General features: G+C 39.9%; 1 protein-coding gene across 7 annotated transcripts in view; it reads left to right on the plus strand.

Annotated features, from left to right (window-relative positions):
• The window catches only part of NR2C2 (nuclear receptor subfamily 2 group C member 2), a 115,284-nt gene that overhangs the window by 31,116 nt on the left and 59,692 nt on the right, over positions 1–24,476 (plus strand). Inside the window, exon 1 of one of the 7 annotated variants that reach the window (XM_066351892.1) lies at positions 21,023–21,124. The exons of the other annotated variants lie outside the window; for them this stretch is intronic. The gene's annotated coding sequence lies outside the window, so the exon portion shown is untranslated. Of the gene's footprint in view, positions 1–21,022; positions 21,125–24,476 lie in introns of those variants that run through there. 7 annotated transcript variants of the gene reach the window in all.

The following is a 24,476-nucleotide window of genomic DNA, read 5'->3' on the forward strand; positions in this document are numbered from 1 at the left end:
TTTCCAAAATTCCTCATTGATTGGATGCTGGATCTCTTGAACTAATCCTTCCATTTCCTCATCTTTTCTGTCCAATTTCCCACTCCGTTGCTTCTATTTTCAGGGAGATTTCTTGATTTTTTTTAACTTATTCATTTTTTTAGAGAGGGGAGAGAGAGAGAGAAGCAGGGGAGCATCAACTCCCATATGTGCCTTGACCAGGCAAGCCTGGGATTTCGAACCGGCGACTCAGCGTTCTAGGTCTTCATTTTGTTTACTGTACCACCATGGGTCAGGCAGGTAGATCTCCTGGTTTATATCTCTCTTCAACACTTAACAGTTGCTTGGGTATTATTTAACCTTGCTGTGCCAGTTTCTCAAACTGACAAGTGGGGTAATTACTTATTTTAGAGTGTATTGTGAGAATCAAATAAGTTAATACATATTGAAGCATGACATATAGCAAATAGTAAATTGTGGCAAATAGTAAGTTCCTGCTGCTGCTGTTGTTTCTTAAAACTTTGTTTTCATTTTTTGCTAGCTTATTTTTTAATTTTAGAAATTTCTTTTATAGCAACTTTAAGAATTTTTTTAATAATTGAAATTTTAGTGGTTGTTTAGAATTATTACATAGACATTTTTCAACTTGAACATAATTCTAAATAGCTAAGAACCATATAAGTTGTGATTCTTTCCTAAACAGTTTTTCCAACTTAAAATTTGGAAGCAAATTTTCCTTTAGAGAAATTCAAGTACCAGTATCTTCAAATGTTGACAAGCTGTTTCATCATAAGTCACCATTTAATATCATATGTGTACTCATATTTTCAATCTTTCACAGTAACAAAGTTACTAGGAAAACTGGACTAGCACCACCCAAAGATGTAATAGAGTGCATGCAATTCTGACAGGGAGAGCCAAGAACAAGGAGTAGTTTTCTTTAGAAAACAATTCTAAAACAACATGGGAATAGGGACAAGTTAAAATGTTCAAGGCATAGTAAATGCAGGACTGTAACTTGCCATTTAGTGTATGCTTTGTATAACAGGATATAAAACTACCCTCGTCTATAAAATATGAAGCTGATATGCAAGGCAATCCAAGCTCCTACATTCAGTATCCCACTATTTTCTGGTTGTGCCAAAAAGGAATCAAATGATTTTACCTCTCAAAAATTTTTTTTTACACTTTAAAAATGGGATAAGATTAAAAGCGTTTCTAGAACTACTAAAAAACTTGCAACAAATTAGTAAAACTATCCCTCTTCATTTTCCAAGAAGGGAGACAAAGACCATTGATGAGAGCCAGGTTTATTGATTTTAATGAGACTTGGCTTCATTCCTGCTTCACCAGAGGCTGGACTCGCCTTGTTTTTAGATTCTCTTTTTCTGCAGGTGAACCTTTATATAGTTTCTTGTTTAGACACTTCTGCCTGTTTTCCCTTTTGTTTGTACTTTTTTTGTCTGCCTTTTTCTGCCTTTTTTGGGGGGAGCTTGTTTCCACTTTAGCAGGAGCAGATTTAGCTGAAAACCTTGCTGATCTCTTGGGCTTTTATGTCTCTGCTTCTTCCCCGGAGCTGACTTTCCTTCTGGCATGGTAGTGGCCAGGTGGGAGGTGAGGGCAGTCCTTGAGGGAGGAGCTAGTCTGGAGCCTGTGCCAGAGTTTTGGGGAAAGCTAGGCCTGTCCCGCTGCTGCGAAAATCTCGGCTGTGGGAGAACTAACTGGATGGAACCATATGACGATTTCTCCTTGTTTGATGGATGAATAGTTTAGCGTGTCTTATTTCTGTGAGGATGTTAACTGCAGGTTTTGGCTAGGGGAGATTGCTCTTTTTCATTTTCCTTTGCATCTTACATAGTTGCCATTTTATTCGTTTCTTTCGATCCTTTCCTGTGGAAGCTTTCTTTAAATGGCTTATGATTCTTTTTGTTGGTTCACATTTTAAAGAATGAAACACTTAAAACTAAAAACACAGAAGACTTTTTGTACACGGCTAAGACTTGTCAGCTAGTTTGGTATGACCTTAATTTGAGGTGATTAGATAGGCACCCACACATTTTGTTTAGTGGTGCCCCAGAAGTCACGATATGTTTCTTTTCTGGGGCTTTTTGGTTTTCCCAGGCAAATTCTTCAGTTTCCTGTCTGGGGGGGTATATGCCTTGTTGCCAGTATTTTTATTGTTTGTTTTAAAACTGTAGCCTTCCTCATCTTAAAAGGAATGCTTTCGACAATTTGTTATTAGGTATGATTTTGCTATGAGCCTTTATTCTGTTTCTAGTTCAAAGAAAAGTTCTATTTAGCAGGTGTTGGATTTTATGAAACACTTTTTTTTTTCATCTACTGAGATGCTCATAATTTCTCTCTTTTGATCACTTTAGTGTGGTGAGTTGGATTCATTTTGTAATGTTAAACACATCTTGGTCTGGGCTTAATCTCAATTTATGATTTTTACACACACATTTTAGATAAAGTTTACTAACATTTTGTTTAGGAATTTTCCATCTGTTCATGAGTGAGATTGACTTTTTTTTTATGTTTTGGTATCAAGGTTATACTAGCCTAATAAAATGAATTGTGAAAAGGTTCCTTCCTTTTCTATTTTCTGTAAAAATTTATATAAATTGGAATTATTTGGTCCTTGAATGCTTGTAGAACTCACCAGTAAAACTATTAGGACTTGGAAAGATTTTTAACCACTGAATTAATTTATTTAATGGTGAAAGGATTCCTTAGATACTTTATTTGTAAATTGACTGTTTTAATGTTACACCTTTTTTCTAAGAATTTCTGTGTTGCCTAAGTTTTCAAATTGATTAGTATATAGTTGTTCAGAATAACTTTATTTTTTAGTGCTTGAAGAATCTCTAAGTTATAGCCCTTTTCACTCTTAATATTATTTGTGTCATCTCTTTTTTTTTCATGATTGGTTTCATCAAAGTTGTTTTATCTTCAAATTTTTTATACTTTTCTAGTGTGTTTTTTTAACTGATTTTAGAGAGAAGGGAGAGAGCAGGAAATAGAAAGAAACATCTGTTTCTGTTTGTGCCCTGAAGGGGAATCGAACAGGCAATCTATGTGCTTCAGGACAATGCTCAACCAAGCTATCCGGCCAGGGCTACCCTCAGCTAATTTCTGTCTTTATTTTTCCTTCTACTTTCTTTACAATTATCTGGGTATTCTTTTTCTAAATTCTTAGAATGGATCTTTTCTTTTTTAAAATACTTTATTTATTGATTTTTAAAGAGGAGAGATAGAGAAAGGAGCAGCAAGTATCAACTCGTACTTGCTTCTCTTATGTGCCTTGACCTGGCAAGCCCCGGGTTCTGAACTGGTGACCTCAGCATTAATAGAGGTCTACTCTTTATCCACTGCTCTACCATAGGTGAGGCCTTAGGATGGATCTCAGCTTGTTGATTTCACAGCCTTTCTTCTTTTCTAATATAAGCACTGAACTGACATATATTATTGTCTTCTCAGTACAGCTCTAGCCACCAGTAATTATCTTTCTATTTTTATAGGTTATTTTGCATTTTCTAGAATTTTCTATGAAAGGAATCATATAATATGTACCCTTTTATGTCCTGGCTTTTTTCATTCAGCATAATTATTTGAGATTCATCCATGTTATTGTATGTATCAATAGTTCACTCTTGGCCCTGGCCGGTTGGCTCAGCGGTAGAGCGTCGGCCTGGCGTGCGGGGGACCCGGGTTCGATTCCCGGCCAGGGCACATAGGAGAAGTGCCCATTTGCTTCTCCACCACCCCCTTCCTCTCTGTCTCTCTCTTCCCCTCCCGCAGCCAAGGCTCCATTGGAGCAAAGGTGGCCCAGGCACTGGGGATGGCTCCTTGGCCTCTGCCCCAGGCGCTAGAGTGGCTCTGGTCGCAACAGAGCGACGCCCCGGAGGGGCAGAGCATCGCCCCCTGGTGGGCGTGCCGGGTGGATCCCGGTCGGGCACATGCGGGAGTCTGTCTGACTGTCTCTCCCCATTTCAAGCTTCAGGAAAAAAAAAAAAATAGTTCACTCTTTTTTATAGTAATTCATTGTATAGATACACAATTTCTTTTTTATCCATTTTCCTATTGATGGACATTTGAGTTGTTTTCATTTTACTATTAAAACTAAAGATGCTGTGAGCACTGTAATTGTGAGAACTCATTCTTTTATTTCTCTTGGGTAGATACCTAGGAATAGACTTGCTGGGTCACATGGTAATTTTTAAGAAACTGCCAGGTTGCTTTTCAAAGTAGTTGAACATTTTATATTTCTGTCATCAGTGTACAAAAGTTCTAGTTGGTCTGTGTCCTTGTCAACACTTGCTATGGTCAGTCTTTTTGATATTAGGCATTTTGGTAGATGTGTACTCATTTTTTTTTTTTTTTTTTTAGAGACAGAGAGTCAGAGAGAGGGATAGGGACAGACAGACAGGAACGGAGATAGATGAGAAGCATCAATCATTAGTTTCTTGTTGCGACACCTTAGTTGTTCATTGATTGCTTTCTCATATGTGCCTTGACCGCAGGCCTTCAGCAGACCGAGTAACCCCTTGTTTGAGCCAGCAACCTTGGGTCCAAGCTGGTGAGCTTTGCTCAAACCAGATGAGCCCACACTCAAGCTGGCGACCTTGGGGTCCCGAACCTGGGTCTTCGGCATCCCAGTCCGACGCTCTATCCACTGCGCCACCGCCTGGTCAGGCTGTACTCATTCTTCATTGTAGTTTTTATTTGCATTTCTCTAATGTCTAATGATGTAGAACATCTTTACATGTGCTTGTTTGCCATCCATGTCTCATCTTTGATGAATTGTCTGTTAAATCCTTTGCCTATTTTTTTAAATTAAGTTGTATGCTTTTTTATTGAGTGTTTTTTTAATTTTTAGATTTTATTTATTCATTTTTATAGAGAGAGGAGAGAGAGAGAGAGAAAGAGAGAGAGCGAAGGGGCAGGAGCAGGAAGCATCAACTCCCATATATGCCTTGACCAGGCAAGCCCAAGGTTTTGAACTGGTGACCTAAGTGTTCCAGGTCAACGCTTTATCCACTGCACCACCACAGGTCAGACTCTTTTATTGAGTTTTTACAGTTCTTTCTATATCTGTATACGTGTCCTTTGTCAGGTATATGGTTTCCAAGTATTTTCTCTCGGTCCTTTCATTCTCTTAACAGTGTCTTTTTTTTTTTTTTTTTTAATTTTTTTTTTTAAAATTTATTCATTTTAGAGAGGAGAGGGAGAGACAGAGAGAGAGAGAGAGAGAGAGAGAGAGGAGAGACAGAGAGAGAGAAGCGGGAGGAGCTGGAAGCATCAACTCCCATATGTGCCTTGACCAGGCAAGCCCAGGGTTTCGAACCGGCGACCTCAGCATTTCCAGGTCGACGCTTTATCCACTGTGCCACCACAGGTCAGGCAACAGTGTCTTTTGAAGAGCAGATTCTTATTTTTATATTGATGGTCTAATTCACCAATTTTTTAATTTTATAAATTATGCTTTTGATGTCATATTTAAAAATCTTTATTGTAACCCAAGGCCATAAGATTTTCTCCTGTGTTTTCTCTGGAAGTTTTTTTTTTAATGTTTGTTTTATTAATTTGAGAGGTAGAGGAAGGAGGGAGATAGATAAGAGACAGGAACATCAAGCTGTTCCTGTATATGCTCTGACCAGGAATTAAACTGGAAACCTCTGTGCTTCGGGATGATGCTCCAACCAACCGAGCTTTCCGGCCAGGGCTCTCTAGAAGTTTTATAGCTCTCGATTTTACATTTATAATTCTCTTTTTGTTATTTTTAAATTTTTTTACTTAATCACATTGTAATCAGAATATCTGATCTGGTGTGTTACCTCTCTAAGTATTTATGTTCATGAATATGTTACCATAGAACTTTATAGGTTTTAAAATTTAACATAAATGAAATCACACTAAATATGGTATATAAGTTGCTTTATTTTTTAATTTGGCTCAGATATACCAATGTATGTAGTTCTTTTTTACTATAATATAGAATTGCACATAGATTAGAGCTATTTAGCCACTTCAGTCTAGAAGCAAATTTAACTTCTTTCCATGTTTTCTTGAACATTAATAGTGCTACAACAAACATCTTTCTGTATGATGCCTCCTTGGGCTCACATGTGGGTGTATATGTCTATAGACTATGGAAATAGAATTGCTGAATAAAAAGTTATCTAGGTTGAATTTAATCTTCAAAGTTTTTACTTTTTTACTTTTGGGGGGGTATTTTCTGAAGTTGGAAACGGGGAGGTAGTCAGATAGACTCCCGATTGCACCCGACCGGGATCCACCCGGCATGCCCACCAGGGGGCGACGCTTTGCCCATCTGGGGCGTTGCTCTGTTGCAACCAGAGTCCTTCTAGCGCCTGAGGCAGAGGCCATAGAGCCATCCTCAGCGCCCGGACCAACTTTGCTCCAATGGAGTCTTGGCTGCGGGAGGGGAAGAGTGAGACAGGGAGGAAGGAGAGGGGGAGGGGTGGAGAAGCAGATGGGTGCTTCTCCTGTGTGCCCTGGCCAGAAATTGAACCCGGGAATTCTGCACGCCAGGCTGACACTCTACCACTGAGCCTACCGGCCAGGGCCACTTTTTAAACAAACTTTTAGCAATCATATAGCCATATGCAAGTAGCTGGACCATTGATTAGTTCAGTGATTTATTCAGCAAGCATTTATTGAGAACTGTTAGGGTTTTTTTAAGAAATTAAATTTAATGAGAACATACTATGTGATGCCTCCTTCTAGGGGTTTTCAATTTCTTCATAACCAGTGCCCCCTTTTTATTGCAGTATATATATATTTTAATGACTCTTTCTTTTTTTTATTTATTTATTTATTTTTTTTATTTATTCATTTTTAGAGAGGGGAGGAGAGAGATAGAGAGAGAGAGAGAAGGGGGAGGAGCAGGAAGCATCAACTCCCATATGTGCCTTGACCAGGCAAACCAGGGTTTTGAACCGGCAACCTCAGTGTTTCCAGGTTGACGCTTTATCCACTGCGCCACCTCAGGTCAGGCTTAATGACTCTTTCACTATAACAAAATGATATTCATAGGAAATAAAATTATTCATATACAAATAACTTCAAAAAATCAATATACAGGCCCTGACCGGTTGGCTCAGCGGTAGAGCGTCGGCCTGGTGTACGGGGGACCAGGGTTCGATTCCCGGCCAGGGCACATAGGAGAAGCGCCCATTTGCTTCTCCACCCCCCCCCTCCTTCCTCTCTGTCTCTCTCTTCCCCTCCCGCAGCCAAGGCTCCATTGGAGCAAAGATGGCCCGGGCGCTGGGGATGGCTCCTTGGCCTCTGCCCCAGGCGCTAGAGTGGCTCTGGTCGCGGCAGAGCGAAGCCCCGGAGGGGCAGAGCATCGCCCCCTGGTGGGCGTGCCAGGTGGATCCCGGTCGGGCGCATGTGGGAGTCTGTCTGACTGTCTCTCCCCGTTTCCAGCTTCAGAAAAATACAAAAAAAAAAAAATCAATATACAGTAGTACAATAACTATATGCAAGATAAATAAAAGGAAAGCAGTTTGTTATAAAGTAATGTGTATTATCTGTAAATGATCAGACACAGCTGTCTTAGAAGATATAGTGGAGAGGTCAGATGGTTGTTCATACTTAAATAAGATACGATTTTAAGAGTAGTAAGAAGGTGAAATTATTTTTGAGATAAAATATGAACAGTGCAACTGTAATGAAATTAGTGTTAGAATAAGAAAGACTAGTATTATTTGTAATATAGTAGAAAAAAAATAGTTGACGAGGAATTGTCAAAAAGGAGAAAATGAGGAAGTATAATGTCCTTGTACCTTATGTAGAAGTATTCCACCAAAATAATTTCCTATGTTATGTTTTGGGACAGATTAGTGATGATCTGTCACAGAAAGTATCTTTCTTAAAATCTCCCTGTATTCGAGGTATATACCTTTAATGCAGGGGTCCCCAAACTTTTCACACAGGGGGCCAGTTCACTGTCCCTCAGACCGTTGGAGGGCCACCACATACAATGCTCCTCTCACCACAAATGAAAGAGGTGCCCCTTCCGGAAGTGCGTCAGGAGGCCGGATAAATGGCCTCAGGGGGCTGCATGCAGCCAGCGGGCTGTAGTTTGGGGACGCCTGCTTTAATGTCTGATATTTTTAAAAGATTTAAGACACCAGCCTGACTGGTGGTTGCACAATGGATAGTGTCAACCCAGAATGCTGAGGACCTAGGTTGGAAACCCTGAGGTTACTGGTTTGAGTGCATGCTCACCAGCTTTTGCGCAGGAGTTGCTGACTTATGTGTGGGATTATACATATGATCCCATGGTCACTGGCCTGAGCCCAGAGGTCGCCAGCTTAAAGCTCAAGGGCGCTGGCTTGAGCCCAAGGTTGCTGGCTTCAGCAGTGGGTCACTGGCTCTGCTTGAACCCCCTGGTCAAGGCACATATGAGAAGCAATCAATGAACCACTAAAGTGATGCAGCTATGAGTTGATGTTTCTCAACTCCCTTCCAGTCTCTCTGGCTCAAAAAAAAAATTTTTAGAGACCTATTCTTCTATTGGTCTTAGGAAATAGAGAATTAGAAACAAAACCATTTTGTCCATCAATAAAACAAAACATTCAGCCCTGGCCGGTTTGCTCAGTGGTAGAGCGTCGGCCTGGCGTGCAGGAGTCCTGGGTTCGATTCCTGGCCAGGGCACACAGGAGAAGCGCCCATCTGCTTCTCTACCCTTCTCCCTCTCCTTCTCTGTCTCTCTCTTCTCCTTCCGCAGCCAAGGCTCCACTGGAGCAAAATTGGCCCGGGTGCTGAGGATGGCTCCATGGCCTCTGCCTCAGGCGCTAGAATGGCCCTGGTTGCAACAGAGCAATGCCCCAGATGGGCAGAGCATTGCCCCCTGGTGGGCATGCCGGGTGGATCCTGGTCGGGCGCATGTGGGAGTCTGTCTGACTGCCTCCCCGTTTCCAACTTCAGAAAAAAATAAAAATAAAAATAAAAATAAAATAAATAAACAAAACATTCACAAAAAGCAAGCATTTGTTATAGTGTTATAGGAGGAGATAACATCTCACATTCATAGATTTAGTACCGCACTTGATTTCCTCAGAGAAATTGTCATAGAAATGCTCCATAATTATATAATACAGAGGTTGGCAAAAGTAGGTTTACCATTGTGAGTAGACAAAACACACTTTATCCTTGTATTTTTATTTATTGTTGTATTTTTTATTTGTATTACAACTTTAAACTTACTTTTGCCCACCTCTGGTATATTCATTGCCTTATGTAAGCCTCACAGTATCCTGTGAGGTCAGAGATAATCAACCTCGGTTTCACAAATGAGTAAACAGAGACTTAGAACAATTAAGGGACTTGTCCAAAGCCAAACAATAAGAGCTGACATTTTATCTAAGTGTGTCTAACAGGATGATTCAGTTTAGATTTTTAGTTTCAGAAAATAGCCTAGTTTTAAAATATCATCAGTAGCAGTTCTTTAATAGGCAAGGAGGGCAAGGAGACTGAGAATTATTTTTCACAGTAGAGTTTTATCTCATCTTACAGAAAAAAAAATTTCCTTATTTTTTTCTTAAATGAGTAGGAGTTTTTCTTTTAAAAATGAGGAAAAGAAGTATAAGGTGTAAGGTATTTTTCCCCGCCAAGAAGGAAGGAAGGGTCCGGAGCCACGAAGTGTGAAATAGTAAAAGGCTTTATTGAGTACAAAGCACGCTTCCCGCCCGATGAGGTTCCCTGGCCCCGAGGAAAGATGGAGGCCAGGGAAGTTGCAAGGAGTGACTCGTGTGAGGGATATTTAAAGGGTCCCTAGGGTGGTTGAGCTAATATGACGTGGTGAAATCTCACTGGCTGGCAGACAGTCACTTTTCTCCAAAGGGCTCCTGGGAAGTTTCTTTTGGCATGCTTGGTTGTGGGCGGTCTTAGCCAAAGTTCACGGGTCTGACCTTTCCCCATTATCCACCGACCTTACATAAGGAATACTCATTATTTCATACTTGGGTTGAAAATAAGATCACTCATGCCTTGGCTTGTTGGCTCAGTGGTAGAGCATCAGCCCGATGTGTGTAAGTCCTGGGTTCGATTCCCAGTTAGGGCACATAAATGACCATCCGCTTCTCTACTCCTCCTCCTCCTTCTCTCCCCCTTCCTCTCCTGCAACCATGGCTCAAATGGGTTCAAGCAAGTTGGCCCGGGGTGCTGAGGATGGCTTCATGGCCTAAAGTTGCTCGGTTGCTAAGCAACAAAGCAGCGGCTCTAGATGGGCAGAGCATTGCCCTGTAGGCAGCTTGCCAGGTAGATCCTGGTCAGGTACATGTGCGAGTGTGTCTTTCTGCATCCCTGCCTCTCACTTAATAAAAAAATAATAATAATAAATCACTCATGATACCAATTTCTAGCAATATTTGCAGGTTTTAAAAGGTAACTTTGGGCCTGACCTGTGGTGGCGCAGTGGATAAAGCGTCGACGTGGAAATGCTGAGGTCGCCGGTTCGAAACCCTGGGCTTGCCTGGTCAAGGCACATATGGGAGTTGATGCTTCCAGCTCCTCCCCACCTTCTCTCGCTCTCTCTCCCTCTCTGTCTCTCTCTCTCCCTTTCTCTCCTCTCTAAAATGAATAAATAAAAATTAAAAAAAAAAGGTAACTTTGGGCCCTGGCCGGTTTGCTCAGTGGTAGAGCGTCAGCCTGGAAATGCTGAGGTCGCCTGTTCAAAACCCTGGGCTTGCCTGGTCAAGGCACATATGGGAGTTGATGCTTCCAGCTCCTCCCCACCTTCTCTCGCTCTCTCTCCCTCTCTGTCTCTCTCTCCTCTCTAAAATGAATAAAAATAAATTTAAAAAAAGGTAACTTTGGGCCCTGGCCGGTTTGCTCAGTGGTAGAGCGTCGGCCTGGCGTGCAGGAGTCCTGGGTTCGATTCCCGGCCAGGGCACACAGGAGAAGCGCCCATCTGCTTCTCCACCCCTCCCCCTCTCCTTCCTCTCTGTCTCTCTCTTCCCCTCCAGCAGCCAAGGCTCCATTGGAGCAAAATTGGCCTGGGCACTGAGGATGGCTCTATCGCCTCTGTCTCAGGCGCTAGAATGGCCCTGGTTGCAACAGAGCAATGACCCAGATGGGCAGAGCATCGCCCCCTGGTGGGCATGCCGGGTGGATCCTGGTCGGGCACATGCAGGAGTTTGTCTGCCTCCCCGTTTCCAACTTCAGAAAAATACAAAAAAAAAAAAAAAGAAAAGTAACTGTTTTGGAAACTTCTTTTTTACATTTATTATAAAAATGGTATGACATTCTGAAAAAATTTAAAAGGAAAAGAAAGCCATATTTCCACCATTTTAACACATCTATCACTATTAATTACTTTTTTACCTCTCTATATAAAATAACCATTCCCACTTCTACTTCTTTCACTCTTTTTTTTTTTTTTTTTTTTAGAGACAGAGAGAGAGAGTCAGAGAGAGGGATAGACAGGGACAGACAGACAGGAACGGAGAGATGAGAAGCATCAATCATTAGTTTTTCGTTGCGTGTTGCAACATCTTAGTTGTTCATTGATTGCTTTCTCATATGTGCCTTGACCGCGAGCCTTCAGCAGACCGAGTAACCCCTTGCTCAAGCCAATGACCTTGGCCTTGGGCTCAAGCTGGTGAGCTTTTTTTTTGCTCAAACCAGATGAGCCCGCGCTCAAGCTGGTGACCTCAGGGTCTCGAACCTGGGTCTTCTGCATCCCTGTCCAACGTTCTATCCACTGCGCCACCGCCTGGTCAGTCTACTTCTTTCACTCTTTATTCTCCTTAGTATTAGTTTTCTCCATGATGCTTATCACTATCTAACAAACATGTATACCTGTTATTTAGCACACCAGAATGTAAATTGTGAAGGCAGGAGCTTTGTTTTGTTAGCTGTTTGTTCCCAGTGTCTCAAACGGTGCCTGGAATCATTAAAGTTGCTTCTGTCCTTTCTCTGTTATAAATTAACACTGATAAATATATGCTTTACCAGTCAAGGGAACTAATTGCAAACCAGCTGTTTATGGTTTAAACCTGAAATGGGATTCTTAAAAGACATTTGAGATAAAATATGTGAGGAAGGAAGGACAGATGGGTGGGTGGGTGGGTGGATGGATAACTTGGCAGTTACCAGGAGGACTGGATAAATAGCTTTGTAGTTAGGAACTATACCCAGATCTTACTGAAGCGCCTGTCCGTTGAACCCACAAGTGGGTTCGCCACTTGTGGTGCTCTATTAAAAATGTGGTATTGCAAGGTCCTTTTATTTTCTTGAGCAAGTAAGGGAGACAAGATTCATATTCAAAGTTCTGCCTTCCTGAAGGGATGCTTAGCCATTGCTTATATACATACAGTATTTGGTTAATTACATATTGATTGATTTCTTGGCCACATTTATCCTATTGAGTTCCTGTTAGCTCATCTTGTTCTTACAGCTGTATCTGCAAAATACTGTTACATTTTAACATTAGGAAGAAATAACATTTAGTAAGAATGGCCCCGACCTTGAGACCCTTGTCCTACCTAACACTCCTGCTGCCAGTGCAAAGTCTCAGGCTTGTGCATCTGATTGACCCCCTGCCTTCTAAAAGACACCAGGCCTGCAAGTATCTGTCATTTTCTGCTTCTACTGGTGGAGGTGGGCTCTGCCTGATGTGGACCCACTGAGAGTGGGAATTCCTATGTTCCACAGAAAAATAATTTAGGACCACACATTGATAAAGTGTTAGATGGATTTCCCGAAGTAGAATTAGCAGGTCACAGGGTATGAACAAATTTTTATGACAAGAGGAGCAGCCCTATTGACCTCAACAGTTGAACCTTGGAGCTTTTTGCTTACTTGGATTAATCTTTCCTTTTATACATTATTTATTGGCTGTACTTAGTGAGTAGAGTATTATGTTTCTTCAAACTTGAAAAAGTTGAGATGGAGCCGGACTGTAGTCTCCCTTTTATTAGTTTTTTTTTTTTATGTGTGCATTGCAACACCTTAGTTGTTCATTGATTGCTTTCTCATATGTGCCTTAACCACGGGCCTTTAGCAGACCGAGTAACCCCTTGCTCAAGCCAGCAACCTTGGGTCCAAGCTGGTGAGCTTTTTACTCAAACCAGATGAGCCCTTGCTCAAGCTGGCGACCTCGGGGTCTTGAACCTGGGTCTTCGGCATCCCAGTCCGACACTCTTATCCACTGCGCCACTGCCTGGTCAGGCTGTAGTCTCCCTTTTAAAAGAGGAAAATCATCTCTTTTTTTCCATTTTGATTAGTTTTTCTCTTGTGGGTTGGGTGCCTAGGTTTGTGCTAGAATTTGAAAAATGGATGATGTATTCTCTCAACTTAGATTTTTTTTAAGTTAGTACATATACTGTACAAACTTTTAGCAGTGTGAAGAACTACTGTAGTTTTCTTCCTCTCTAGCCCCTCCCCCATCCTATATATAAAGTAAATATTCAGAAAACCTTTCTTTCCAGCCTTCCCCCAGACTTTTGGTGACTGACCAGTATTTGCTTCATGTTGTTTGTCAAGATGTTAAAACAGATGACTCTCCACGTCAAACAGGAGGCTACAGGTTGGTTTTAGTGGCAGGTGCTTTTGGCTGGTAGCCAGAGAATCTGGGTGTTAGTTCCAGCCCCACCTCTAATTTACTGTGACTTTGGGAGCTCCCTTTTCTCTTCAGCCTTATGGTAAAGGTGAGGCTTAAACACTTGAAGCTATTCCATGGCCTGTTACAGTGCTGTCTTTGCACTAACTGTCTATGCTTATCTTCCTGCCAGAATAGGAGGCTGCAGGAGCTAAAACTTTGGCCTGTATTCACATGCTAAGTGGATGTAGTAAAATATTTGTTAAGTGATTTCAGTTCTTTTATTCTTGTGGGGTTTTATTTGTTTGTTTTTACAGAGTGTATGTTGTTGACTTCCCTTTGAATGAACAAGGAACTTGCAAAGACCCCATATCTTTAAAAATATTGGTTTAATATACTGCGAAGTGAAAATGCTGTGTGCAGAATGTGATATTTTTGAGTTCTCCAAATCTTTCTTCCACTCCTTAATAGTTTAAAACTATTTTGAGTTGTTTGCACTCTATGGTAACATTCTTCTGAGCTCTAAGTTTCAGGAAAGGTGGTCTTTAAGGGGAAAGGCAGCGGGGGGGGGGGGGGTATTTAGCAAAGGCAACAATCTAGGTGAAGGGAGAACTTTTGTAAAGCAAAGTACATCTTTCCTTGAAGCAATTATTCATATTATTAGACAGACTGCTTCAGCAGCTGGTGAAACAGCAGAAACATGTCAATTTTGCTTCCTTAGTTACAGGGAGTGATAGTGTACTTGACCTTCAGCAGAGCAGGGTCATAGAAAGGACATCTTTAAACAGCTCTGTCTGGTTTTGGTGAATGGAATCTGCAGTGGCAGTTTGAAAGCAAATGCCTGTGAGTTCCCTCAACTAACCCCTGGCCATTTGGGTTGGACTCTCTGGTCTGGGAGGTTGCTGAGGGAAAATGTAAATAAAGCTGCAGGGAGCCATTAGCATGGTAAGTAAGTAAAGGGTCCTGAAGAAAACAAGACTGTGATATTTGAAACTTTTTCTCATTCTGTTTCTGTAGGGAAATCTTGTAATACAGTCTATTACATAGGCATTTTTTTAGAGCAGTTGGTAAAATAGCAGTGGATTTAGACACCTGGTTGAAAGAGTTTGTAATTTAGTGTCTATTGCTATGTTTTGCACCTAACAAATTATTTCTTTATAGGCGTTTATATACTGCTCACAAAAATTAGGGGATATTTCAAAATGAATATAAAGCAATAAAAAAAGCATTTGATTTTTTTATTAAACAAAAACATCAGAAAAGCAAACAAGTCAAAGAAAGTTGTTCGATTATGCAAATAAAATGCAAAACCAACTTTTATTTCATTTGTAAAAATGCACTATACGAAAGGCTGAAAGTACTAGAGTATCTGCATGTTCCCTGATCCCCTAATTTTTGTGAGCAGTGTATTTGAGTATGCTGGGTAATTTAGATGGGACAAAATTGTTTGTTTATTGGTTTTTTCAGAAGGTTAATCTGCCTATGAATACAGAGTTTGAACCATGTTGCTCTTAAACATTTCATTGTTTTATATAATTGTAGGTAATGGTTGTTGATTTTGGATCTTTGCTTTTGTGCCAGGAAATTTAGGGCTGTAGTTTACTCTTTTTAAGCATATTATCACCTGAAAAAATGGTTAATCAGTTTTGGTATAAATGAGGCTGATTTATAATGTTCAGCTTTGGTTCCTTCTTTGACTTCATTTATGCCCCTAAAGAAGAGCTGGAGTTATCAGTCATAAAGAGAAGTAATTCTTTAGGAACATGGTACAAAGGCATTATAAGGTTTTAATTTTTTGTGTGAGGTAAGGGTAAGCACTTTTAAAGACAGTTTCTATGGATTCTTCATTCTGTGATTCAAGTTGCAGCACAAAGAGGGCTTAACTCTGCCCATTGATCTTTCACTACATTTGTTATTTAATGGTCCTTTGAAATAAAAATATAAGGAGGATGTGGTACATTTCATTTCAGGCTGGAAGTATCTCAGTTAAACCCACTTCAGCATTTACATTGTTCATTTTTTCACTGGGAATGTTATGGAGAAGTCGGAAGTTTCTGATTGAGATTTGTAACATTCAGTCTGAGTGATCAGGTATTTTTCCCACAGAGTGTGGACTTTGTTTCCCTATTAATAACCTATGGAAATGTTGCAGCCAAAACCCATACTAAGTTACAGTTTAGAAACTCTTTTTTAGTATTTGCTCATTGGCCCATTACTGTCTGTGAACATTCTCTTCACTCTAGCTCAGAGGTCAGGAACCTATGGCTCGCGAGCCAGATGTGGCTCTTTTGATGGCTGCATCTGGCTCACAGACAAATCTTTAATAAAAAAATTAATAACGTTAAAAATATAAAACATGCCTGACTAGGCAGTGGTGCAGTGGATAGAGCGTCGGACTGGGATGTGGAGGACCCAGGTTCGAGACCCTGAAGTCCTCAGCTTGAGTGTGGGCTCATCTGGTTTGAGCAAAGCTCAGCAGCTTGGACCCAAGGTCGCTGGCTCGAGCAAGGGGTTTACTCAGTCTGCTGAAGGCCCGCGGTCAAGGCACATATGAGAAAGCAATCAATGAACAACTAAGGTGTCGCAACGAAAAACTGATGATTGATGCTTCTCATCTCTCTCCGTTCCTGTCTGTCTGTCCCTATCTATCCCTCCCTCTGACACTCTCTCTGTCTCTATATTTAAAAAAAATAAAACATTCTCATGTATTAAAATCCATTCATTTCCATGGTTGCAGGTGGCTGGAGCCAATCACAGCTGTCCTCCGGGACAACACCAAATTTTTATTGGATGATGCATAACATACACGGGTCGTTGTATGGCTCTCACGGAATTACATTTTAAAATATGTGGCGTTTATGGGTCTCAGCCAAAAAGGTTCCTGACCCCTGCTCTAATTTTTCATCTTTTAGCAAATGACTTTGTGTAAAACCACAGAAAATTTTCCTAAGAATTATTTCCTTTAAAAATGCTACTAAGACAATGTTATGTTATGATGGAATAGAGGTTCTCACTCCACACAGAAAATTTATGAACTTTCCCATCGACCTCATAAACCCAGGCATTATCAGTGGAAGGCAGTACTCCTTGGTTTATATAATAAACTTTGAAGGTAGGTGTTGTGCAGTACATACATACAGGATGTCTGTGTAGCAGACAGGCACAGAGTAGAGTAAAACAAAGAAAAGGCTAGGCAGAGTCCTAGGATCAAGTAGTGTAAAAAAAAAAAAAGACTTATTATTTGTTCCTAAAATTTAAGAATGTTCACTCACTAAGCAATCATTGTGGACCTAATATATGCCTGGCCTTGGGAATAAAAGAATTAGGAAATATACCCACCTGCCATCTGGGGTAGGCTTCAACAGGCAGTTACAGTTAGTGCCCTCGGGAGAGTGCTGTGATGCGGGAGCTCTGGGAGCTCACAGCAAGATGTGTATACCATCCTGAGGGATCAGGAAAGGCTGGCCAGAGGAGCAGGGCTTCTACATATTAAAAGTCTTCGGACAGTAAACATTTGTGTGTTTTCCTTACACACTAAACATTTGTGTTAGGCAAACATGGTTAACTCTAGAACAGATATGCAATGGCACCACTCATTTTATCCTTTAAGCACAAGTCAGAAACCATGCCTTGAAGACCTGTGTCTAAACATATATACTTTTACATCCAGCTTGCTCATAATTTAATTGAGTCCTTTGGACTAGCAGTTTTCTTGTCACAGTGCAAGTATTCTGGCCAGAGTACTTGGCCAGAAAACCTGGGTGTTTGTCAGGCATTTATCTTTCGGTGTGAACTAAAAGAACCTTTCTGTTGTAATTTGAGCAGGTTGAAGGAGTAGACAGTAGGATAAGGTAAGAGCCAAGATTGTTATCAGGCACTGAAATGTAGGCAGTAGAAAATGGAAAGCATATACTTCAAATAGTTGTAAATGCATCTAATATTTTAATGCCCTGTTACCAAATTGACTTTTTATCACTGTGCTAAATGATATTTAACAAGTGCTTCTGGGGAAAAAGTAATTTTTCACCTTGATGTCTGTTCATAATACTGGGCTCTAATCTGCAGAATTTTTGAGAGATCCCATCATAGCATCACTTTGCCTTCAAGCCAGATCATATCTAACTGCCCCTGGTGTGACTAGAACACACTTGTCTTTTTAAAGACCATAGGAGTAGGGGATCCCAAGTATTTTCCCATTAACCTGTCACTTCTCAAGTTAAGCATCTCTCTGCTGAATCCCAGGAATATTTAAGGCTGTTCACCCAGTCTAAATTGATTACTGAACTACAGAGGGCTCAATGCCAACATGACCCATACCCCTTCTTAGGCAAATTTGTATAGGTTTTTGGGCTTCTCATATAAAAGGAATCATGAAATCTGCAAGTGTATCCCTAAACAGGCGAGGAAGCCAGAATCCAGGGAGATTAAACTAGTGCAGACAAGGTTGCAAAGCTGGCAAATACCAGTCTCAGTGCCCAATCCACACCTCTTCTCCTGTAACCATCTATCCCTACCCAACTCCACCCACCCCAAGATAACTCGAAGAAAGCAAGGCCACTTTTGATTTGAATTTCCAAAATGACTAATGATGTTGAGCATCTTTTCGTGGACTTATTTGCCCTATGTATATATTTGGAGAAATGTCTATTCAACTCTGCCCATTTTTTGTTTTTGGTATGCTTATTATTAAATTATAAGGGTTCTTTATATATATATTCTCAATACAACTAACTCCCTTGTCATATATATGATTTGTAAATATTTTCTCCCATTCTGTAGGTTTCTTCTCACTTTGCACAAAAGTTTTCAATTTTGACAAAGTTCATCTTATCTATTTTTTTTTATTATTTATTGTGCTTTAAGTATAATAGCTAAGAAATCATTGCCTAATTCAAGGTCATGAAGATTTACATCTATGTTTTCTGATTCTTTTTATATGATGTGAAGTAGGGTTTAATATTATTTATAATAAAATAAGAATTTTCTGTTCAAAGAGAGCCTTGGTGAGCCTTACTAATACAGTTTATCATATGTAACAAAACATTTATACACTGTTTATAATTCAAGCTTTAGAAAAAATTTTAGGAAGTTTTTGACAGTATTATTAATTACTATGTACTAAATGGAATTAATACTTAACATATTATGCATTAACTCTCTCATCAGTCCCACAAAGTAATAACAATATATCCATGTTGAATTTGAGGAAACCAAAGTTTAGAGGGTTTGTGTGACTTGCTCATGGTGACAGTACGTGTTTCAGAGCCTGGGTCTATCTGATTCCATAGCCTATTGATTGCTTTAAAACTTCTTACAGGTAAAGTGAGTATCTAACTCAGAAAGTCGGCATATTATTCCATCAGTTAAGAATTCTAGCCTGACTAGGCGGTGGCGCAGTGGATAGAGCATGGGACTGGAATGCGGAGGACTCAGGTTTGAAACCCTGAGGTCTCTGGCTTGCACATGGGCTCATCTGGCTTGAGCAGAGGCTAACCAGCTTGAGTGAGGGATCATAGACATGACCCTGTGGTTGCTGGCTTGAGCCCAGAGGTTGCTGGCTTGAGCCCAAGGTCGCTGGCTTGAGCAAGGGGTCACTCGTTCTGCTGTAGCCCTCCCCCTTGGCCCCCCGCAGTTAAGGCACATGTGAGAAAGTAATCACTGAACAACTAAGGAGCTGCAATGAAAAATTGATGCTTCTCATCTCTCTCCCTTCCTGTCTGTCTGTCCCTATCTGTCCCTCTCTCTGACTCTCTCTTTGTCTCTGTAAAAAAAAAAAAAAAGCTAAATATAAAATTATAGAATTAATTTGCAGTATGATAATAGGCTCAACCAAAATTCTAAATGTTCATTTTTAAAATTTTTTTTACTTAAATGTTAATTATTATTATAATTATTTTTAAAGATTTTTAGTTATTGATTTTACAGGGGCAGGGTTAACAAGAAGTAGTTGCTTCACTCTAGCTGTTCATTGGTTGCTTGTCGTATGTGCCTTGACCCAGCAAGCCCAGGGTTTCAAACCAGCAACCACAGCATTCCAGATTGGCGCTATCCACTGTACCACCACAGGCCAGGCTTAAATGTTAATTATTAAAGAAGGATTTAATAAGTGTATTCTGATGAAGTAATCAGCCAGCCTTTTCTTCTTAATTACAAATAGTAAACAGAGCTAGCAAATATATATAAATGGATTGTATGGATTATAGAAAATATATTCTACAGGATTTGAGCCTCATCACACCTCCAAAGTAGTTTGTCTAGCCTACCTATGTCTTAGCTAGGAGAGAATTAATTTATATAAAGCATTTTGTAAACTGAAAATCACAGTAAGAATATTGGATTCAGTTGTCTTTATATTAGGTCTATAATAAATGAAGTTTTTGTTGATAAAATTAATGCTTATGAAAGAAAATATTTTTATAACTTCCAGTAATTAATGAATCATGATATGCTTTATAAAATTAAGCTATAATTCACTTACCATAAGATTCACCCTTTTAAAGTATACAGTTTAGTTTTTGGTATGTTCACAAAGATGTACAGCCATCACCTCCTTTTAATTCATAACATTTTCGTAATCAAAAAAAAACTTCATACATTTTAGCAGTTCTTTCCCCTTCTGTTTTACCCTCAGTCCTTGGCAATCACTAATCTACTTTCTATTCCTATGGGTTTACCTAGTCTGGACATTTTATATAAATGGATTCATAGAATATGTGATCTTTTGTGACTGTTTGTTTGTTTTTTGAGGGGTGGGGAGAGGCAGGAAAAGAGAGAGACAGGAACATCAGGCTGCTCCAGTATGTGCCTTTACTGGGAAATAGAACCAGCAACCTCTGTGCTCCAGGTCAGTGTTCCAGCCCAATGGAGTTCGACAGCCAGGGCTTAATATATATATATAAGCCCTGGATATATATTATAATATATATATTCAGGGCTTATATATATATTTTAAATTTTAAATATATATAAATTTTAAAATATATATATTTTAAGACTGAATAATATTCCATTTTGTTTATCTGTTATTTGTACATGGACAGGTGGGGCACTGCTACCCCTTGACCCTGGGGAATAATGCTACTATGAACTCGTGTGTACAAATACCTCTTTGGGGTACTGCTTTCAGTTCTTTTGTGCATGTACCCAGAAGTAGAATTGCTATATCATATGGTAGTTCTATGTGTGTTTTGTTTTGTTTTGTTTTTTACAGAGACAGAGCAAAAGTCAGAAAGAGGGATAGACAGGAATGCAGGGAGATGAGAAGCATCAATCATCAGTTTTTCGTTGTGGCACTGTATATAATATATATATTATAAACAGAGAGAAGAAGGAGAGAGATGAAAAGCATCAACTTGTAGTTGCGTCACTTTAGTTTATTGATTGCTTTTCATATGTACCTTGACCCAGGGGGCTCAAACCAAGCCAGTGACCTTGGGCTTCAAACCAGTGACCTTGGAACCATGTTGATGATCCTAGCTCAAATCAGATGAACCCACGCTCAAGCCGGTGACCTCGGGGTTTCAAACCTGGGGCCTCAGTATCCCAGGTTGATGACTATCTACTTCACCACCACCTGTAAGGCACTTTATTCCTTCTTGTTGCCAAATAATATTCTAGTGCATGGATATATACCACATTTTACTTATCCATTCATCACTTAATAGACATTTGAGTTGTTTCTACTTTTGAGCTATTATGAATAACAGGATGTGAACATTTTTGTACAGGTTTTTGTGTGGACATATAATTTGCCTTCCTCTTGAGTATATATATACCTAGGAATAGAATGGTTGGTTCATATGGCAACTCAATGTTTAACCTTTGAGGATTAGCCATTCTATATTTCTGCCAGCAGTGTATGAGAGTTCCAGTTTCTCCACATCCATGTCAACATTTGTTATTATCCATCTTTTTTATTGTAGCCATTCTGATGGATGTGAGGCAGTATCTCATTGTGGTTTTGATTTGCATTTTCTTAATAACTAATGATGTTCACTATCTCATGTGCTATTGGTCATTTGTAGATTGTCGGGGAACTTTTTGTTCAACTTCTTTGCCCATTTTTAATTTTTTTGTCTTTTTAATAAGTTGTAATACTTTATATTCTGTATAGGTGTGTCCATGTATCAGATATATAATTTGCAAAACTTTACTCCCTTTTGTAAGCTGTCTTTTCACTTTCTAGAAGGTGTCCTTTAAAGCACAAAATTTTAATTTTGATGATGTCCACTTTATCTAATTTTTCTTTTGTGCTTATGCTTTTGGTGTCATATCCAAGAAACCATCACCTAATCTAAGTCCACTAAGATTTATACCAATTTTTTCTTCTAGTTTTATATTGTACTTTTAGCACTTATATTTAAATCTTTGATTCATTTCAGTTTATTTTTCCTTTTAGTGATTACACATAAAATTTAACATCTTAACTATATTTAAGTATGCAGGTTAGTGGTATTAAATACATTATTAATATGCAAACCTTCACCATCATCTGTCTTCATAACTCTATGTTGTAAAACTCAAACTCTGCCCATTAATCACTGATATTCCCCCCCCCCTCCAGCCTCCAAGATTCTACTTTCCTTTTTTTTTTTTTTTTTTTTTTTAATTTATTCATTTTAGAGAGTAGAGAGAGAGAGACAGAGACAGGGGGGAGGAGCTGGAAGCATCAACTCTCATATGTGCCTTGACCAGGCAAGCCCAGGGTTTTGAACCGGCGACCTCAGCATTTCTAGGTCGACGCTTTATCCACTGCGCCACCACAGGTCAGGCAAGATTCTACTTTCTGTTTCTATGAATTTGAGTATTGGCACCTCACATAAGTAGTCATATGATATTTGTCTTTTCGTGACTGGCTTATTTCACTTGCCAGAATTTTAAGACTGAATAATATTCCATTTTGTTTATCTGTTATTTGTACATGGACAGGTGGGGCACTTCTACCCCTTGACCCTGGGGAATAATGCTACTATGAACTCGTGTGTACAAATACCTCTTTGGGGCACTGCTTTCAGTTCTTTTGTGCATGTACCCAGAAGTAGAATTGCTATATCATATGGTAGTTCTTGTGTGTTTTGTTTTGTTTTGTTTTTTACAGAGACAGAGCAAAAGTCAGAAAGAGGGATAGACAGGAATGCAGGGAGATGAGAAGCATCAATCATCAGTTTTTCGTTGTGGCACTTCAGTTGTTCATTGATTGTTTTTTCATATGTGCCTTGACTGTGGGGCTCCAGCAGACCGAGTAACCCCTTGCTCAAGCCAGTGACCTTGGGTCCAAGCTGGTGAGCTTTGCTGAAACCAGATGAGCCCGCGCTCAAGCTGAGACCTCGAGGTCTCGAACCTGGGTCCTCTGCATCCCAGTCTGACACTCTATCCACTGCGTCACCGCTTGGTCAGGCTCTATGTTTAATTTTTAAAGGGACTTCCATCTTGTTTGCCTCGCAGCTGTACCATTTTACATTCCCACAAACTAAACAAGTATCCCAGTTTCTCTACATCCTCACCAACACTTTATTTTCTGGGGTTTTTTATAGTAGCCATTCTAATGGATATGAGATGGTATCTCATTGTAGTTTTGATATTTATTTCCCTAGACTAGTGATGGTGAGCAGTTTTTCATGTGCTTATTAGCCATTTGTATATCTTCTTGGAGAAATGACTATTCAAATCCTCTGCCCATTCATTAATTAGCTTGGGTGTTTTTTTTTTATGTTGCGTTTTAGGAGTTCTCCATATGATTTGCAAATATTTTCTCCTGTTCTGTTGGTTGCCTTTTTTTACCGTTCATAATGTCTTTCAATGCACAAATATTTTTATAAAGTTCAACTTGTCTTTTTTGTTGTTGTTGTTGCCAGTGCCTTTGGTATCATATCCATGAAATCATTGCTAAATCCAATACTGTGATACTTTTCTCCTATATTTTCTTATAAGAATTTCATAATTTGGGCCTTAAATTTAGGTCTTTGATCCATTTTGAATTAACTTTTGTATAGGCTGTGTGTTAGGTAAGAATACAATTTATTCTTTTGTATATGGATATCCAGTTTTTCCAGCACATTTGTTGAAAAGGTTATCCTTTCCCCCATTGAATGGTCTTAGCACTCTTGTCAAAAATCTTTTAACCATATATGTGAGGGTTTATTTCTATTCTCTTTTATTTCTTTGGTCTATATGTCTGTCTTTATGCCAGTATCACACAGTGCTGATGACTAGCTTAGTGGCAAATGTTGAAGTCAGAAAGTGTGAGCCCTCCAGCTTTGTTCTTTTTTTTTTTTTCCTGTATTTTTCTGAAGCTGGAAACAGGGAGGCAGTCAAATAGAGTCCCGCATGCGCCCGACCGGGATCCACCTGGCATGCCCACCAGGGGGCGATGCTCCGCCCATCTGGGGCATTGCTCTGTTGCAACCAGAGCCATTCTAGTGTCTGAGGCAGAGGCCATAGAGCCATCCTCAGCGCCCGGGCCAACTTTGCTCCAATGGAGCCTTGGCTGCGGGAGGGGAAGAGAAAGACAGAGAGGAAGGAGAGGGGGAGGAGTGGAGAAGCAGATGGGCGCTTCTCCTATGTGCCCTGGCCAGGAATCGAACCCGGGACTCCTGCACGCCAGGCGGACACTCTACCACTGAGCCAACCGGCCAGGGCCAGCTTTGTTCTTTTTCAAAGTATTTTTGGCTATTTGGGTCCCTGAGATCTTAAGATGGGTTTCCTATTTCTGCAAAAAACATCATTGGGATTTTGAGAAGAATTGCATTTAATATGTAGATTACTTTGGATAGTATTGACATTTTAGCAACAATTAAGTCTCTCAATCCAGGAACATGGAATGTGTTTCTATTTATTTATGTCTTTAGTTTTTTTCAGCAGTTTTGTAGTCTTCATTGTACAAGTCTTGCACTTCCTTGGTTAATTCTGAAGTAGTTTATTCTTTTTG

The sequence above is a fragment of the Saccopteryx leptura genome, chromosome 10, assembly GCF_036850995.1.
Source record: "Saccopteryx leptura isolate mSacLep1 chromosome 10, mSacLep1_pri_phased_curated, whole genome shotgun sequence".
Lineage (NCBI taxonomy): Eukaryota > Metazoa > Chordata > Mammalia > Chiroptera > Emballonuridae > Saccopteryx > Saccopteryx leptura.